Source organism: Chelonoidis abingdonii, chromosome 10 (genome assembly GCF_003597395.2).
Source record: "Chelonoidis abingdonii isolate Lonesome George chromosome 10, CheloAbing_2.0, whole genome shotgun sequence".
NCBI classification, from domain to species: Eukaryota; Metazoa; Chordata; order Testudines; family Testudinidae; genus Chelonoidis; species Chelonoidis abingdonii.
The window spans coordinates 28,542,398-28,556,592 of record NC_133778.1 but is presented as its reverse complement, the minus strand read 5'-3'; the positions used below and the strand labels follow the sequence as shown (position 1 = coordinate 28,556,592).

Sequence of the window (14,195 nt, the reverse complement as noted above, 5' to 3'; positions counted from 1 at the left end):
TGGATCATTGGTCTGACCTAGTATGGCCATTTATAGGTTTTTGTGTCATGCATTTTGCTTTCTGAGCAGCAGGAGAAACTGAATAAAACAGGAGCAGCAGCTGGGGAAGGAGTCAGGGAAATATATAAGGACTATAAGGTACTATACCATGTGTATTTTAATTAAAGGTAGACAAACTTTTCCCCATAGTATAATTTACATAGTCTTTAATGAAATAACTCAAATAGATAAAGTTAAAAGCTGCCCAGCTTTTTTTGACTGTGGCCAGAGTGCTCAGCACTGTGTAGACAGTGCCAGCTCCAGCTTTTTTGCTGCCCCAAGCGGCGAGAAAAGAAAAAAAAGAAGAAGAAGAACCTGATCGAGCTGCCAGCGAAGTGTCGCTGAGGAGCAAGACAGTGAGTGAAGGACCTGCCGCTGAAGTGCCGCCGATCCGGACGTTCTGCCCTGACATGGATGCACTGCCGCCCCTTTTCATTGGCCACCCCAGGCACCTGCTTCCTTTGCAAACTTTGTCATTTGTTTTCTAGACAGACTAGTAATGGCAGATGCTGTTCTTATACAGCGAGAAGGAAATCCTGCTCAGCTAATATCCTTGCCCAGATATGCAAGGTTTAAAATACAGTGTAGTCACAGCAGTTCTGCTATGCTGGAAAAGATGACAGGCCATGGAAAGGCCTCAGAGTGGGACGCCACACCCCTACATGCAAAGAAGTGGTACTCTGTGTTGGTTCTCTTCACAGCAGCACATATAAAAGACCCAGTGCAGGAAACAAAGGAGTGCCATAATGGGTCAGACATGAGTCCCATCTAGTCTTGTTGAGTTATTAGCCTCCATAATCTTATGCATCGGTGAATTGCACATTGCATTAAAAATATTTCTTTTTATCAATTTTTAAATTTGTCACCTTTCAACTAACTGACGGTCTGTTTGTTTGCAGTAAAGCAATGGGGTTAACACAAAGACCAGGCCACTTACTTAGTGGTGACCTTAATACTAACACGTTCCCCCTAAATCTCCCCATCTTCTCTTTTGTGGAAACATTCAGTACAACCATGTAACAGAGTGAGGACTCACCCCTGTGGCACCTCCTGCTGGTCATCCAGGGAATTAGCTCACCAGCCTCTGGAGCACCCTCTGCAGGCCAGTGTCTCACCTTGCCGCTTGCCCCCATGTCCCTCCCAGACCCCGGTGCTCCTTCTGCCGGGATTCTTCCCCCTGCAGTACCCCACAGTCTCTCTGGGTCTCCCCTCCCCAGGGAACCCCCTATCCCCATCTTGCCTCAGTCTTTGGCTACTGCCAGTCACCATCTAGCCCCCATTCACTGGGGCAGACTGCCACTCATCATCAGCAAGGAGGGTTTGAACCTGTTGCCTCTGCCTACCCTTGGGCTGCCCCTCTGGAACCCCAGTACCTTTTTCAGCCTATAGCAAGGCCTGCAGTCTGGGGGTTTTCCAGGCTGGAGCTCCCCAGCCCTGCTCCATTCTAGGTACCCTGCTCAGCTCCCACCACCCAGGCCCATCCCTCTCAGCATCTAGAGAGAGACTGCCTGAGTACTTGGCTCCCAGTCTTTTTTAGTGCTAGCTGTGGCCTGATTGGGATTGGCCCCAGCTGTGGATGCTTTCCCCTAGGCTTTTCCTTCAGCCCCAGCCCTCTCGCAGGGCTGGTTATAATCCTTTCAGGGCCGGAGCAGGTGACCACCCTGCTACAAACCACCATTGCTCAATGTGATGGGGGTGTCCACGCCACACAAGCCCTGAAGGGGTTAAGGTGGCTAGCTGAGCCACTTAACTCCCCAGGGTGCACATGGAGGAGGAGCCAGGGAGCAGGGATAAATTAAATGAGGCTCAGATGGACAGGATGGAAGAGGGGCTGTATAAAGCCCAGTAGCTGAGAGCAGCTGGAAGAAAGGCTGCAGACACTTGCTGGGAGAAGGGAGGTGGGTTTGGGGTTACAGAAGCAAGTAGCTTAGAGCAGGGGCTCTCAACCTTTTCAAGAGTCTGATTTGTCTTGTGTGCTCTAAATTTCACCTCCCTTAAAAACTACTTGCTTACAAAATCAAACATAAAAATACAAAAGTGTCACAGTGCACTATTACTGAAAAATTGCTTGGTTTCTCATTTTTACCATATAGTTATAAAATAAATCAATTGGAATATAAATATTGTTCTTACATTTCACTGTATAGAATATAGAACAGTATAAACAAATCATTATATGAAATTTTAGTTTGTACTGACTTTGCTAGTGCTTTTTATGTAGCTTGTTGTAAAACTAGGCAAATATCTAGATGAACTGATGTACTTCCTGGAAGACCTCTGCATATCCCCAGGGCTCTGTGTACCACTGGTTTAGAACCAGCAGCTTACAGTTACTCCCTGGGAAGAGGGAATTGTGAGGTTGGCAAACCCAGAGGTAGGGGGAGAGATAGAAGGTAAGGAAAGGGCTCAGGGAAAGGTAGTAAAGCCAAGGAGGGAACAGACCTTGGCTGCTGATTAAAGGGTCCCTGAGCTGAAACTTGGAGTAGAGGTTGGGCCTGGGTTCCCCTGCCAACCACTGAGGAGGTGGCATGGGGGCAGTGAATGGGAAGATGGCCAGAGACTGATAGTGAGGAAATACTTTGATACCCCAGATTGAAGAAATATGTAGAGTGACCTGGCTGGAGGGCCAAGGCACGAAGATGGAGTTGCTGTGAGAGAGAGCAGCAATAGAGCATACAGCAAGAAGCAGAAGGGGGCGCTGGAACTGAAGAGAGCTGATTCCCAGACTGACCAGGAGGAGCTACCACCTGCAGTGAGTGGACCCCATGACGCTCACTTTTACTACTTTTTCGAGGATTTCAAGCTCTCGGGCAGGACATATTGGAAATGTTACGTAGTATCTTGGTGCAATGCTGTTGTACCATTTTATAATGTAAGATTAACTACAAGAGAATGATAATCATATCAAACCATTGTATTATACAGCATTACTAGATCTGAGGCTGACTGATTTTAGAGGAACTCTTAATGCAGTGTCAGAATATGTTCTGTCCAAAAAAGGCAGATTCATGCTGTCCCACTTTTCTGCCAGTGGTTTCAATAGTATGAAGGTAGATGGGCTCAGGAGAGAGAGCCATCAAGATGTGTTCTCCTTCGGTGAATAGAAAAGAGTATTGAAGGCAGACAGTCCACAGCCTTCTTTCTTGCCATCACACCTATCTTGAGGTGGAAGCCACCACAAGGGAGTTGTGCTCAGGAAAAGACCACCAAATAGTGTTTAAATTCAGTAGGTACCCGCGTTTGTTCAACCAGAGGGGACAACAGAAAACAAAGAGCTTTTCCTGTAGCGAGCCTGGCACTGAAAGGAAGACTCTTAAAACACACACTTTAATAGAAGTGTTGTATATTTTCATTTTTAAGAAACTACCACTCAAATTCCAACTCCATCAAAAGAGTCAGGAAAGAGGATGATCCTGTTTTACCAACACCTAGTGATGCTGATCTCAGGGCATGGAAATCAGTCTTAAGGATTTTGGTTGGCTCCTTCAAGAATTTTTATTACTTAGGGCTTAAAAGTATGTACAGTACATTGTGTTACAGCTAATACTGATTGCCATGTGACCACTTTTACTAAGAAAGATCTTTCAGTCTAAGTTATTCTTGGCAATAATTTCACAGCTACTAGGATACTAAAGAGAACATAATACCATAGGTAAAAGAATTAATATAAGATTTAATAAATATGTACTATATGCTATACACCTATTTTTCATATGCACTTATCTATAATATTTTTATATTATATCCAAAACATTGGGCTAAACAAACATTATTAAGCTTGCAAAATCAAACACTCAAAAGTTAAGAAAAGTCAGAATTCAGGTGGTCTGTGCAACAACAATTCAGTCCCTTTCTTCATATGCATTATGATAGTTTTTAATTATATGACCACAGGACCACTGCCTTATGCAGGTTTGGAGATTAAAAAGACTTTGTGTTGAAAATTTTTAACCAGCTATATTACCAACTTCATAAAGTCAAACATTCTTGGAACGACTTACTTCTGCTATCCTCTTATTCCATTAACTCAAGGCATACACATACTGAAGTTACACAGAAGTACTAGCTCAAGAAGACTGCAGTTTTATGAAAATGGAAATCAATAGAAAATATGTGACTAAACATTTTGACTCTTCAGAATCACCCGTAGAAAGACTGACTCATAACAGAGCTATTAATATAATATCATAAATCTTATAACAAAAAACTTCTAATGACAAACTCGTCCATGGCTATGTCCTTCCATATATGATTAGACCTATCACATTGGGGGGGAGTCCTGCATTTCATTGAGCATAATGGCGTGAGTGGTATAGTCTGCAATAAACATATCCTGTTACTCTGAATAAGGGTGGAATATCATCTTATTGAGCAGAAATTTGATTACTCTTATACCACAAGATCAATTAATGGTTGCTTGATTTCATGACTTACACTTGGAAGAGAAAGCATCTGCTAGCATTTTTTGCCTATGAAAATTAAAAATATTTGACACAGTTTCCAACAAACTCCATGCAATTGGAACAGACCAGAGTAATGCCAGGAAGTTAGATCATGCTTTTCAACCAGAATGCCAAGAAAAGTGGAATATTATGCAATAATATTATGCAAGATTATTGAGTTATCTTCTTTGTCTAGTCTGTTGCGTAGGCAATCTAGCTCTTCACCAGGCCCATATTGGCAGTAGTGCCACTTAACTCTGTAGATTTTAGCAAATGATCCAAATCTAGCTTTATGAACCAGGATGTCTCCTCAGTTTGTATCATCAGAGCTGTCTGGAGATAGGCTTCTTTGGGTACCTTTTGTAGAAGGCTGTGATTGGATGGATATAGAATAATAGCATCATAGAAGACTAGAACTAGAAGAGACCTCAGGAAGTCATCTAGTCCAAACCCCTGCTCAAAGCAGGACCAACACCAATTAAATCAGCCCAGCCAGGGCTTTGTCAAGCTGGACCTTAAAATCCTCCAAGGATGGAGATTCCACCACTTCCCTAGGTAAGCATTCCAGTGCTTCACCACTCTCCTAGTGAAATAGTTTTCCCTAATATCCATCCTAGACCTCCCCCGCTGCAACTTGAGACCATAGCTCCTTTTTCTGTCATCTGCCACCACCGAGAACAGCCTAGCTCGATCCTCTTTGGAACTCCCCCCTTCAGGTAGTTGAAGGCTGCTATCAAATCCTCACTTACTCTTCTCTTCTGCAGACTAAATAAGCCCAGTTCCCTCAGCCTCTCCTCATAAGTCATGTGCCCCAGCCCCCTAATAATTTTTGTTGCCCTCCGCCAGACTTGCTCCAATTTGTCCACATCCTTTCTGTAGTGGGGAGCCCAAAACTGGATGCAGTACTCCAGATGTGGCCTCACCAGTGCTAAATACAGGGGAATAATCATTTCCCTTGATCCGCTGCAATGCTCCTACTAATGCAGCCCAATATGCCATTAGCCTTCTTGGCAACAAGGGCACACTGTCAACTCAGATCCAGCTTCTTGTCCACTGTAATCCCCAGGTCCTTTTCTGCAGAACTGCCACTTAGCCAGTTGGTCCTCAGCCTGTAGCAGTGTATGGGATTCTTCGCTCCTAAGTGCAGGACTCTGCACTTATCCTTGTTGAACCCATCAGATTTCTTTTAGCCCAATCCTCCAATTTATCCAGATCACTCTGTGCTCTATCCCTACCCTCCAGTGTATCTACCTGTTCCCCCAGCTTAGTGTCATCTGTGAACTTCCTGAGGGTGCAATGCAATCCATCCCATCATTCAGATCATTAATGAAGGTATTGAACAAAACCGGCCCCAGGACTGACCCCTGGGGCACTCCGCTTGATGCTGGCTGCCAACTAGACATGGAACCGTTGATCACTACCCGTTTAGTCCGACAATCGAGCCAGCTTTCTATCTACCTTCTAGTCCATTCATCCAAGCCATACTTTTTTAACTTGCTGGCCAGAATACTGTGGCAGACCATATCAAAAGCTTAAGTAAAGTCAAGATGTAGCATTTCCACCGCTTTTCCCATATCCACAGAGCCAGTTATCTCATCATAGAAGGCAATCAGGTTGGTCAGGCATGACTTGCCCTTGGTGAATCCATGTTGACTGTTCCTGATCACCTTCGTGTCCTTTAGGGCAGCATACCCCAGGACAGAATTTAGCTCTGTCTGCATATAGGAATCACTTCATCCACAAACAAAATGGAGCCATTCTGGGATGGAATGTAGCAGCTGTTCAACAGTGCACATCAATACTACCCAAAAGTTTAGGACAGGAAACGAAGATTGCTACATAAGAGATGCAGTGCTAGATTAAATTTTCCATTTAATTCTCTGGGGTGAGGTTTTATTTCACAACTTAATAATGTAGAGCAGTAACTCCAATATCAAAAAATAAGAAGCCTGCTTAATATATGAAAAATATTTTAAAAATGAAATGTAATATAAAATAACTTTAACACAACAGACCAAAATTCAACTCTGGTATAACCTTAAATTCAACCACTGAGTTCAACTGTTTTCAGTAGAGTTACACTAAAGATGAACCTGGCTCATGGAATCATTCATTTACCATACAGGCTGATGAGTAAGCAATGATTTCATTAACAGAAAAATTACTGTCTGAATGAAAAATGTAAGAATTATAGAATAAAATATGAGTGAATCACTTTTATTTGCAGATCACCTTTGCATCCATCAGATAAGGCAAATGCCATTTCAAACCAGCTTTACAGCTATTCCAAACACCAGAAATTAAGTAGGAAACTGCACCCCATTGCTAACTTGAAAATTGAACTATTGTGTACAGTATAATAGAATCTTATTTCTGAATATGAATTAGTGAGGGATTCATTAGAAATGTGAGTGATTAAAACTCCTCCAGTCTTCATTTTTAATATCTTTGTTGCTAAACAGTACATGTTAAATGTTTCAGTAACAAAAAAGAAAAGAAACAAGGAAACTCTTTAACCTCAAAATTTGATTGCAAAATAACACGGATTTGAATCCAGTTATTTTGTAATCACTCTGTTTAGTGCACTGACAACCTCAGAATTAATGATGAATTAAAAATAGTGTTACCAACAAGTGCCAATCTTTTTAAGTGAAAAGAAAGAACTGTCATTCATTAAAATATTTCATTGTATTTACTTAAGAATTAGCTATATGTAGGTCCAGCCCAAGTCCACAACGCACAATATAGGATTTTCCCTTTCTGTTTCCTTTTCTTTTTGCCCTTTTAATAGAAACATTAGCTACTGGAGCATAGGATTTGTCATACTGGCTCAGAACACATGGACATAGAGTCTGGCATCCAGGCTTCAGACTGACCAATAGCTGATGCTACAGAAGCAGATGGAAACCTCTATTAGTGCCAGCTATGAAATTCAATATTTTTACATGCATGCATCTGTGCAGAGGGAGGCCCAGGGGATTAAAAAATTCCTTCCAGACCCCCCCAGCTGATCAGCTTATACTGTATCATGAATTGTTATGTTATTTTACCCTTATTTTAGCCTACAGAATGAAAAAAATGTTGGTAATGCTTATAAAATTAATTAGCTTATATATTTTTAATCCATGCTTCACCATCTTCTTTGCTACTTACACCCATGCTGGGGGGCAATGTGTGTATACATGCTATGCGCTGCCAAAAAGCCCCCTGCAGTGTAGATGCATCCATAGAGTCATGTGCAGATTTTGCAACTTTTTTCCTTTAAATCATTAATAAATATTTTATATAATATTGGTCCCAATACCAACCTTGGGCTTATTTCATAAATAACTTCCAGATTCTTTGCTCTGAAGCCCAGCTATTCACAATAGTGGTTTCTTATCATTAGGACCTGATCTTGCAAGGAGCATCACATAGACAGAGCCCCAATAACTTCAATGTACTGTACTGTTAATGCAAAATTATACCCAGCCTTGGGTTACTTTATGTTGTTTCAGTGTTGCAGGGAGAACGGGAAGAGAAACAAAGCTATCACATGGTGCGGTTGTTCCTCATATGTCTTGGGGCTGATAACATCGCTTAAAACACCTACCTTTTTGCAGTAATTTCTTTATCAAGCTATTAGCACAAAATTCAACATTGTTTAAGGATTTCCTTGAAACCCAGGAGTCAGAACTTCTCAATCCACCACTCCCAGGCGATGAAACAAGATTCTTTTAAAGTGTGCTTCTGTGTGTCAGAAAACTTGTGGGTTTCATGGGGATATGGAAGGTAAGTTTTACAGTGTAGCTAAATATATTTAGGAATTTCCATACTCAAGTAAAAATACCCTCATATCAAATACAGATTTAGTTAGGGTTTGAACTACAGTCCATTCAAGTCAGAAGGTATCTTTCTATTGCCTGCCCTGGTCTCTGGATCAGAACCTAACTGAAAGCACAAAATGTTTGGAATAGGGTTGAGTTTGAAACATAGATTCTAATCTATTCTGATTTTTATCTGAGCATGTTTGTCCATCCTTAATCTAAATATTATGTAAATAGAGATGTTGCCCTACAATCAAGCTCAGTATCTCTATCACATAATCAGCTATATTTTAACTCCTAATTATTCTCCTGGGGCTCTTCTTAATGTATAATTTTATTGCACCATTTACAACTCCCACATTATCTTCCATCACTTTAATGTGCAGTATTCTATATTGTCCTTGCTGCTGGATGTTCATTAATGATTTCATAGGGCAGAACACTGGAGCGATTTAAAGAACCTGAAAGCATTTTAACCAGAGCTCAGCCCTAACTCATACCTGTTTTTCTGCTTCCCTGTAATGTTAAACAACAGTTGACACCTTGTGACAAAGATTGAAAAACAACCTACTGAGAAATGCTGCAGACTACATATCTGGTATTTGGTATTTATCTTCCTCTGTGTTTCTCTTTACTAGTATGAGTGATATTAACCTGGAAATGGATCTTGTTTCTTTAGAGTTTAACTGTGGATTCCTCACCTGAATCTGCAACAAACAAAACCCCCCATTCCAGTGTATTCTACAACAAAGATGAAAAATGCTACAGCTTCAAATAGTATTACTGCAGGGTCTGGGACAATTACTGTAGAATACAGCACTATGTTCTAAAACAAGGATCCATAGTTGCTCATATATTCTGATGAAACCAGTGGGAGTTCTGCCTGCATGAGGCTTGCAGGATGGGGCTGTCTATGATCTTTATGGAAATCATACATTGAAACCAAAAAGTTCTTTTGGAGCTAAATCGTAATCACTTTGCTCTTGTAAGCAGTAGTAACCAAAGACACTTCAGTGGGATTACTGGCATGAGTAAGGATAGCAGAATTTGGACCCTGATGATTATTAGCCATTAGCAGAGTAAATGGGACACTGATTTCCAGGGTCTCATTGAGCTCTCGTACTGCTAGCCTTGCAAATGCCCTTAATTTACAAGAAGGCAGCAGCTTCCACTATGCTCAAAAATACCAAATGTGATTTCAAATTATAAATAAAACTGATTTTTCAATACATTCAGGAAAGTGCGTCTTAATTTTCATAATTCTGGTGTGAGAAAAATAAGTGCAGTTGTTCATTAAAGTGTTTAGATTTTAACTGTGAACTAATCTACCAAAACTGCAGAGGGTCTGCTGCCAACTCCGAACTCAGCCAGCAAGTTTCTTATGAATCTGGCAGATGTTTCTCTCCTGTCCTAAATCAACCATTGAAACTAATTTTGTCCACTCCCCTTCAGACCTTCCAAAGAACTAATGAACACAAACTGTGATTGTTAGATTTGAATTGCTTTATAATAAGGTATTGTACTTTATGTCAATAGATCTCTGAAGCTGAATAATCCAGACCAATTTAATTTCCAAGGGTTTTTTCTGAATACAGACAGTCAAGATTTGCAAAAGTGCCTACTAATTTGGGGTACCTCATTTTTGGGTGTCCCACTTGAGACCCCTTAAAGGGGACTGATTTTTCAGAAAGAACTGAGCATCCACCCACTGAGAATCAAGCCACTTTAAGGGGTATCAACTCAGACACCCAAAAATGAGGCACCCAAAATTACTAGTCACTTTTGAAAATCTTGCCCTAGCTAGGCCTTACCTATTAATTCCAGTTTCAGAGATGGATTATCATTACTCCAGTGTCAAGCTATCGTACACGTATGTAGTGTCTCTCTTTCAGTTTCATGTTCATTTCCCTAGCAATCCTTACCTCTTATACATCACGATTAGACACCTCTGAAGTTTTGTATATTTGAATGTAGGCTATGGAGTTGCCTGTGTGAAAGCTGCTCTCCGTATTTCCCTGCTTTCTATAAATCACAATGGCAAGTTCTTAATGACAAAACAACCTCTCAGAGAAGTGCCAAATCATTCTAATCATAGAAGATTAGAGTTGGAAGGGACCTCAGGTCATCTAGTCCCACTCCCTGCTCAAAGCAGGACCAATCCCCAGACACATTTTTACCCCAGTTCCCTAAATGGCCCCTCAAGGATTGAGCTCACAATCCTGGGTTTAGCAAGCCAATGCTTAAACCACTGAGCTATCCCTCCAATACTATTATTATGGTAATTGGATTGGGGGATGGATAAAACATAAAATCAAGCTCTTTTTCAGTTGTAGTCAATAAAGTTTCCATGACGCTTTGTACAAGTGTAAGATTGTTAACCCTGGTGTTGTGACCAAATACCAACTCAGAAGATTACATTCTGCCTTCCTAAATTCCCCTTAGTATGTTATCTTTTTTCCATACACAAAAAGCAACCATACATAAATACACTTTTTATATTGCCTTTTCTTTTGTAGTAAAAGAATAAAAGTAAGACCTCCAAGAGAGAATACACAGTGTAGGAGTTTCTTGTCTAATAGGCTACATCTACACACACTAAATGACTGTAGCAAGGCAGGTATTTCACTCCATTTAAAGTTATACTACACAAGACAAGTCAATAGGTACAGGTTACATACAGCAGAAATTGGATATAGCATTCTTCTTCACTTCTTATCCTAAACTATTTTTAATATTGCTGGGTATTGTTAAATAGCTGTTGCACTCCACTCCAGAAGTGGATGCATTTTGGTAGTAGATGATCCACATATAGCTATATGTTTATGGAATATTGTGATACTTTGGAGATCGATGAATTGAGTTGCAATAAAAGTCCACTTATTAATGATCATCACCACTTGAAGTTTGAAAGGATCATGAAGCCCTCTGTTTAAGATATTGTTTTCTAAAATCATACTCTTCTATGCAATTTGTGCAGTAATTGTTCACTAATAGCTGCATCAACAATAGCCGTGGGTTGTTTTTTTTTGTTCTTTCTTTTTGTTTGAAACACAAGACATACCAGGAGGTGTTTGTTTGTCAGACATGGTTATTTTGCCCATTAATCCTATTGTATGCTCTTCAGTTTCTTCAAGAAGGAGCATGACACATTTTTTACTGTAATTCTGTTCACCAGTAAACCCCTGAGTCAGTGACTATGCTCTTTTGCGGTTTGGGTGTGTTTGTTTTTGTCTGGGACAAATAGCTAGAGACTCTTCAGAGACTGATGCTGATATTTGGAATGTCACTGGACATTTCAGATAGTGAGCCTGAAGTTCAGGGTCAGTATTCAGAGGGAAGCTGTGTTAGTCTGTATCAGTAATAATAACAAGGAGTCCTTGTAGCACCTTAGAGACAAACAAATGTATTTGGGCATAAGCTTTCATGGGATATAACCCACTTCATCGGATGCATGAAATGGAAAATACGGTAAGCAAGTATAAATATACTGCACATGAAAAGATGGGAGTTGCTTTACCAAGTATGGGGTGGTGTCAGTGCTAACGAGGCCAATTCAATTAGGGTGAATGTAGCCCATTCCCAACTGTTGACAAGAAAGAGTAAATATCAACAGAGGGGAAATTACTTTTTGTAGTGCTAATGAGGCCAATTCAATCAAAGTGGATGTGGCCCATTCCCAGCAGCTGGCAAGAAGGTCTGAATATCAACAGAGGGAAAATTATTTTTTGTAGTGACCCAGCCGCTCCCAGTCTTTATTCAGGCCTAATTTGATGGTCCTGTAGTAGGTGACTTCTGGGTACCCTTCTGGCTCTGTCAATCTGTTTCTTCACTTCTCCAGTGGGTATTGTAGATTTTAGAAAGACCTGATAGAGATCCTGTAGGTGTTTGTTTCTGTCTGAGGGATTGGAGCAAATGCGGTTGTATCTGAGGGCTTGGCTGTAGACAATGGATTGTGTGATGTGATCTGGATGAAAGCTGGAGGCATGTATGTAAGTATAGCAGTCAGCAGGTTTCCGGTGTAGGGTGGTGTTTATGTAACCATCGCTTATTTGTATGTAGTGTCCAGAAAGGGGATTTCTTGTGTGGACTGGTCCAGCCTGAGGTTGACAGTGGGATGGAAATTGTTGAAATCCAGGTGGAATTCTTCAAGGGTCTCCATCCCGTGGGTCCAGATGATGATGTCATCAATGTAATGCAAGTAGAGTAGGGATCCTAGGGGACAAGAGCTGAGGAAGCATTTTTCTAGGTCAGCCATAATGTTGGCCTACTGTGGGGCCATGTGGATACTCATAGCAGTGCCGCTGACTTGAAGGTATAAATCATCCCCAAATCTGAACTATTGTGGATGAGGACAGAGGGTATGTCTACACTATGGGATAATTCCAATTTTACAGAAACCGGTATTTGGAAACAGATTGTATAAAGTGGAGTGCATGCGGCCACACTAAGGACATTAATTTGGCAGTGTGCATCCGTGTACCGAGGCTAACGTCGATTTCCGGAGCATTGCACTGTGGGTAGCGATCCCATAGCTATCCCATAGTTCCCGCAGTCTCCCCCGCCCCTTGGAATTCTGGGTTGAGATCACAATGCATGATGGAGCAAAAATAGTGTTGCAGGTGATTCTGGGTAAATATCAGCAGTCAGTCCTCCCTCCGTGAAAGCAACAGCAGACAATCATTTCACGCCCTTTTCCCTGGATTGCCCGGGCAGACGCCATAGCACGGCAACCATGGAGCCCTTTCAGCCTTTTTTCACTGTCACCATGTGTCTACTGGATGCTGCTGACAGATGCGGTACTGCAGTGCTACACAGCAGTATCCCCTTGCCTTTGCAAGTTAGCAGAGATGGTTACCAGTCATATTGTACTGTCTGCTGCTGTCATGGGTGCTCCTGGCTGGCCTCGGTGAGGTTGGCTGGGGGCACATGGACAAAAATGGGAAGGACTCCCCAGATCATTCCCTTCTTTAAGTTTTGTCTAAAGGTAGAGTCAGTCCTGCCTAGAATATAAGGCAAGTCTACTAAAGAACCAGAGAGGCAAACAGCCGCTTTGGGTCCGAGCCCCAGGCATCCTGCAGAAATGATGAGCTGCATGCCATTCTAGGGGGTGCCCCTGCAACAACCCCACCCGTTGCTTCCCTCCTTTCACACCCCTCCTGGGGTACCGGGGCAGTTATCCACCCATTTGCGTGATGAAGTAATAAAGAATGTATGAATAAGAAACAACACTGACTTTATTGCATCTGCAATCAGAGATAAAATGGGGAGGAGGCAGCTTTCAGCTGCTATGATATTCCAGGCAGCACTGAATCTCCATTAGACATTAAAGGGGGGGAAGAGGAGTGCAGCCTCCAGCTGCTATGATATTCCAGGCAGAACTGAATCTCCAGGAGACAAAGCTTAAAGAAAGGAATGACTGGGAGTCATTCCCATTTTGCCCAGGCACCCCCGGCTGACCTCACTGCGGCCAGCCAGGAGCACTCACGGGACGACAATGACAGATATCAATCATACTATACCATCTGCCGTCCAGAAGGGAAGGGAAGGGAAGGGGATGCTTCTGTGTAGCACTGCAGCACTGTGTCTGCCAGCAGCATCCAGTAGACATACGGTGACACTGAAAAAAGGGAAGAAACAATTTTTTTCCATTTTCTTTCACCCGGGGGCTGACAACTTATACCCTGAACTACCCATGACAATGTTTTTGACCCTTTAGGCATTGGGAGCTCAGCCAAGAATGCAAATGGTTTTCGGAAAGTGCGGGAACTGTGGGATAGCTAGAGTCCTCAGTCCCTCCTCCCTCCCTCCGTGAGTGTCCATTTGATTCTTTGGCTTTCCGTTACGCTTGTCTCAGCTTCTTAAGTTTCAAGCAGCACTGTGTTGAGTCCCTGTTGTGGTCTCTGTCTGT

The 14,195-nt window shown here is 41.9% G+C and overlaps 1 long non-coding RNA gene across 1 annotated transcript in view; it reads left to right on the top strand.

The window, feature by feature from the left end:
- LOC116837848 (uncharacterized) overlaps positions 1–3,513 on the top strand; it is a 30,598-nt gene extending 27,085 nt beyond the window's left edge. The window contains exon 3 of the long non-coding RNA XR_004376801.2: positions 2,631–3,513. This is a non-coding gene — a long non-coding RNA (uncharacterized LOC116837848). The remainder of the gene's footprint in view (positions 1–2,630) is intronic.
- The last annotated feature ends 10,682 nt before the right edge of the window (positions 3,514–14,195 follow it).